A 5,917-nucleotide genomic window follows, 5' to 3' on the forward strand; every position below is an offset into this window, starting at 1 on the left:
TGGGGCTGAGCATGGTGGCACATGGCTATAGTCACACATTGAGAGGTGAGGCTGGAAGAGTGCCAAAACTTTGAAGCTAGCCCTGGTCTACGTAAGTTCCAGGCTAGCCAGGGCTACATAGCCAGCCCTATCTCAAAAATAAAATAAAACAAAAACCAAATACCATTTCTCATATGCTACCCTGCTGTCACTGCTTACTGGATGGGACAAACTCAGGAGGAGTTTCTTATTCATTATTTTTTCCTTTGACAAATATTTATTTACTACGCCCCAGTGATTCTAAATCCCAGCAACTCCAGTCTAGGTCAATTTCCTTTATTTGCTGTCACCAATGAACCAATGTGAAGCTCTGTGTTGCTTAACGAAAGGATAAGCTGGGCTTTTAAAACCCACAGGGAAGCCCCACAAAAGTTAAATATTAATGCACGTATGCATAGAAAACAATTACTTTAACTAATATAACAGTAAATGAAAGAGTGTAAAGTTCAAGCAAGCACAGTGTATTTTCAATCACAATAATTTTTCTCCAACTCTCTTGCATAATTAAACAGTATTTAAGATAATTACTTGGAATTCTGTCACACAAAGACAAACTTCTCATTTGTATTACTCCTCTGCCATTGCCTTCTATAGTTCTTTGAAAAGGCATGGTATTTTTTTCTGATTTCAAAAGCATGATGTGTCCATTGGAGAAAAATTTTAAATAGTGCAATATATGAAGAGTAAAATATTCATCATCTTGGCTACAAATGTAACTCAGTGGTAGAGTGCTTGCCTAGCATGTGTGAGAAACCCTGAGTTCAATTCCCAGTACTGAAAAAAAAAACTGAATGAATTCATTAAAACAAAACAAAACACAGAACCCTGGAGGGATGGGCATGGTAGTACATGCTGTTAATCCCAGCACTTGGGAGGCAGAGGCAGGTGGATTGCTGTGAGTTTGAGGCCAGCCTGGTCTACAAAGTGAGTCCAGGACAGCCAACGGGAGAGAGAGAGAGAGAGAGAGAGAGAGAGAGAGAGAGAGAGAGAGAGAGAGAGAGAGAGAGACCCTGTTTCAAAAAACAAAACAAAACAAAAAACAAACAAACCCTGGGACCAGGAGTGGTGGCACACGCCTGTAATCCTAGCACTCTGGGAGGCAGAGGCAGGTGGATCTCTGAATTTGAGGCTAGCCTGGTCTATGAATCTACTTCCAGGACATCTAAGGCTATAGAGAAACCCTGTCTCAAAAAAACAAAAAACAAAACAAATAACCGTTATCTCAGAATGAAGAGACAGTGGCAGTGGATACATTAGTATTTTTTATTTGCTCCTATGGATTTGGAGACTTGGATGAAAACTGAATTTGGGGGATTCTTTTGTTTGTTCCAAGTTAGGGTTTCACTATGTAGCTCTGGCTGTCCTAGAATTCGCAGAGATCTGCCTGTGTCTATCTCCTAAGTGCTGGGAGTAAAGGTGTGCATAACTATGCCCAGCTTGAGAACTTTTGTTGTTTTGTTTTGTTGCTGTTTTTCAAGACAGGGTTTCTCTGTGTAGCCCTGGTTGTCCTGGACTCACTTTGCAGACCAGGCTGGCCTTGAACTCACAGTGATCTGTCTGCCTCTGCCTCCTGAGTGCTGGAATTAAAGGCATGCACCACCACGCCTGGTTTTAAAGTTTAATTTTGTAAACGTGCATGGGTGTTTTGCCTACATGTATTTGTCTTTCTTTCTTTCTTTCTTTGTCTTTTGTTTTGTTTTGTTTTTTGTTTTTCGAGACAGGGTTTCTCTGTGTAGTCTTGGCTGTCCTAGACTCACTTTGTAGTCCAGGCTGGCCTCGAACTCACAGCGATCCGCCTGCCTCTGCCTCCCGAGTGCTGGGATTAAAGGCGTGCGCCACCACGCCCGGCTTGTCTTTTTTTTTTTTTTTTTTTTTTTTTGAGACAGGGTTTCTCTGTGTAGCCTGGGCTGTCCTGGACTCGCTCCTACATGTATTTGTATGTGCAGCATGAGCACACACGGAGACTTTGGAATCCAGACTCCGGGAAGCTGGAGTTACAGACAGTTGTGACCTACTCCATATTGGTGCTGAGAATCAAACCTGAATCCGCTGGTAAAACAGCCTCAGTTCCTTTTTCGGTTTTTTGAGACAGGGTTTCTCTGTGTAGCCTTGACTGTCCTGGACTCACTTTATAGACCGGGCTGGCCTCGAACTCACAGATATCCACTTGCCTCTGCCTCCTGAGTGCGGGGGATTAAAGGTGTGCACCACCATGCCTTGGCTATGTTTTTCTTTTGTTTGCATAATTTGTAGACTTTTCCGAAAAGGAGGTTAGCTTGTTTGTTGTTGCTATTGTTTTGCAGTGCTGGGGATGGCCCGCAGAGCCTTTCACATGCTAAAGAATTGCTCTTCTGCAGAGTTACAGACCCAGGAAAACAAACAGTGAGGAAGAGAACAAAGAGTGAGAGCTCAGTAGTTCCTTTTCATCCTGGTGTCTCAAATGCCTTCGGCACTGTTTGGCAAACAGTAGGGATCCCAAAGTAATTTCTGAATGGGGAATAATTATGCCCTTAGCTAGTGACACCGTGGTGTTGATAAAATCACTCTGAAGCTATGTTCTGGTATGCTTTCAATAAGCACGCCATTCTAATACACAGTTTGTTTTGATGTAAGACTGCTTCAATTCAACTTGCAGGTCCTACCCTCAAGAGCGACTATTATTGTAACTGTGGTGAAACAAAGACAAACAAACAAAAACAAGCCCCCAAATAACAAACCAACCCTTTGCTCTCCCTGCCTCACCTTCTTCATCTGGTAAACTCGCATCCAGGTGCTAGGGGTGTAACAGAGCCAATTTCTCAAATTTATGGTCCAATGTATAGCGAAAACATGAACCAATATTTGTCAGGCAGTGAGAAATAAAAAACAAAAGACTAAAGTGGATAGGAAACAACTCTCTATGAGGAGACATTAGGATATGTTGCTATTTTCTAAAGGCTTATCAGGGACAGCTAAAGGTTCAAAACCTACAGGAATGTCTTTCAGTCTTCACGTTCTGACTCCATGACTCAATGCAGTGATAGGGTCAATTTAGAAGGTGATCTGCCTTTTTGAAAAATGAAATAAAGCCGGGCGTGGTGGCGCACACCTTTAATCCCAGCACTCGGGAGGCAGAGGCAGGGGGATCACTGTGAGTTCGAGGCTGGCCTGGTCTACAGAGCGGGTCCAGGACAGCCAAGGCTACACAGAGAAACGTTGTCTCGAACCCCCCCCCCCCATAAAAAAAAGAAAGAAAAGAAAAAAAAAAGAAAAATGAAATAAAAGCTGGGTGTGGTGGTGCAGAGGCTGGCGGATCGCTATGAGTTTGAGGCCAGCCAGGTATACAAAGAGAGTCATGAGTCCAGGACAGCCAGGGGCTAGGGCTGTTACACAGAGAAACCCTGTCTCCAAAGACCAAAAAAAAAAAAAAAAAAAAAAAAAAAGGCCCAGAGTGCATCCCAATAGCAAAGCTCAGCACTTGTTTCGAGTCACTTGGTTCAGTTTTATATACACATGTATCAGTCTACAAAATGTACTCTCAGTCAAGCTTGAAGAAAATAGGGGTGGATGCTATGGCAACTTGGAGTACTGAGGACTGGTATCTAAACACACGCATGCACTCATGCACAAATGTGCACAGAGACCACAGGGGCACCGTTGGTGTCTTTCTCTTATTGCTGTCCATTTTGTTTTTTGAGAGAGGGACACTCCCTGTAGTGAAGCTTGCTGTCTCATCTGGGCTTGCTGGCTGGCTGGCTAGCTAGGGAGCTCCAGGGATCTATCTGTCACTGAAGTCCCCCACCCCACATTTGCGTGACAGAGCAAGTGAAGTCTTGTCTGGGGGACTCTAACTGAAGATCCTTCTCTTGCACAACAAGCACTCTTATCCACTGAGCCATCTCCTAAGCTCCCTAAACAAGACCTTTCTTCGTTAAGAAAACCCGTGCCTCATGGACGAAACTATTTGTGCTTTATTTTTTTAGTGGGGCTTAACCATACACTGGAGAAACAAGGAAATAACCATAGGAACAAAATTGCCAAAGACGACTGAGACCACAGGCAAGAGTTTGGAGGGACAGGCAAAAGAGAACTGAACAAAGCCTGGTGCGGTGGCGCACGCCTTTAATCCCAGCACTTGGGAGGCAGAGGCAGGCAGATTGCTGTGAGTGCAAGGCCAGCCTCGTCTACAAAGTGAGTCCAGGACAGCCAAGGCTACACAGAGAAACCCTGTCTCGAAAAAAAAAAAACCCAGACAAACAAACAAAAGAATTTACTTAGCCGGGAAGCTCAGGTGAGGGACCCTAGCCTGCCATGTGAAAGGCCGTGGGTTAGATTTTCGCGGGTGCACCTCTCCTTGTCTCTTTCTGTGTGTCTCTCTCCCTCCTCTCTCTGTACACTCATTTTAATCCAAATTTATTTTATTTGGTAGGATTTTCTTGTTTTTTGAGAAAAGGTCCCTAGGCTGGCTTTTGAACATGTGCTGGGATTACAAGCGTGTACCACCTCACCAGGCTCGCTCATGCATTTAAACATTTATTTTGGAAATCATAACTACCCGTCAAAATAAGCAAATTGATTAAAGAGAGACAGGAAATCACCTCTCAAGTCTTCTCTGAGTACACCAAGTTCCCATTGAAGCAGAGCTGTAGGACATAATTATTCTAGAACAAGGTGGACAAACAACAGTCTTTTAACTAAATCTCACCCACCGCCAGCTTTTGTATGGCCCTGAAGCGGAGAATGATTTTTCCATTTCTAAGTGGTTGAAAAAAAAATGAGAATATTTCATGACCTGTGAAAAGTACAGGAAGTTCACATTTCAGTGCCTATAGTTTTACTGGAACATGGCCAGGTTGATCCATATTTTCTATGGCTGTTGTGCTACAACACGGAAGATTGCCTGACCCCCTTTAAAGAAAGTGTTTGCCCACCAGTGCTCTGGAACACCGAGGACCCATGCTACAACACCCTTTTAAGGCCCCTCCTCCACTCCAGCAACCCCCTCAGCGTTAGTCACCAACGAAATTCTTGGAGTTGACACGGAGGCGGGGGGGCGTTATAATAATGAATTGTACCTCACGGGAAAACAGGGACCCAAGGCAGTATATTTCTATATAAGGGAATTTGACTGTTTCTGTCACATACTAGAGAGTAACGTCTGAGTTTATTTCCCTGATCAGAAAAGAGGGCATCACCGCGGCATCTGCAGGGTTGCGTTTAAGCAGGAAGGCACTTGGAAAGCTGTCAAGGGAACAAATGTTCCGGGGGTGGGTTTTTTTTGTTGTTGTTGTTTTTTGTTTTTTTGCAAGGAGAGCCTCTGAGTCCAGCTGTAGACCGCGGTTCCCTTTAAGCGGAGGCGCCTGGGCCCCTCTGCTCTGGCCGTGGTTTTCTCCTCTCCAACCCCCTTTGGATCCTGTGGCTTTCTTTCTCTTCAAACGACCCCCAACCCCCACACACACTCTCCGGACTTTAAAAAGCTTCAAAGAAAAAAAGGGCTCAGGTATGCAGGCCTGGATGAGGCCGGCCCGGGCGGGGTCAAGAAGGGACCCCCTCCAGGTGACAAGAATGACTCAGCAGAGGCCTAGGCGGGAACTGAGATAGGGAAGCCTGGGCAGGCACAAAATCCCCTGCCGCAAGAAGCCAACAAACCAGTATGTTAAGGACGCAAAAAAAAGGGCAAACAAAAAGTCATTTCAGTTAGCTTTTGGCCATGTGCGGACTGGAGGGCTGTGCCATCCGCGGGCCTTATATTTAGACTAAAAGGCCTGTCCCGCTTCAGGCCTTTCACTTAGGACAAACATCACCACGGTTCGACTGGGCCCTCGAAAACGGTTGGATGGGCGCCTTTGAGGGGGTGCAGAAAACTGCACGTCCGTGATTATCTGGAAGACTCTGAGGG

The sequence above is a fragment of the Acomys minous genome (genome assembly GCF_964271855.1).
Source record: "Acomys minous genome assembly, chromosome: 7".
Taxonomy (NCBI): domain Eukaryota; kingdom Metazoa; phylum Chordata; class Mammalia; order Rodentia; family Muridae; genus Acomys; species Acomys minous.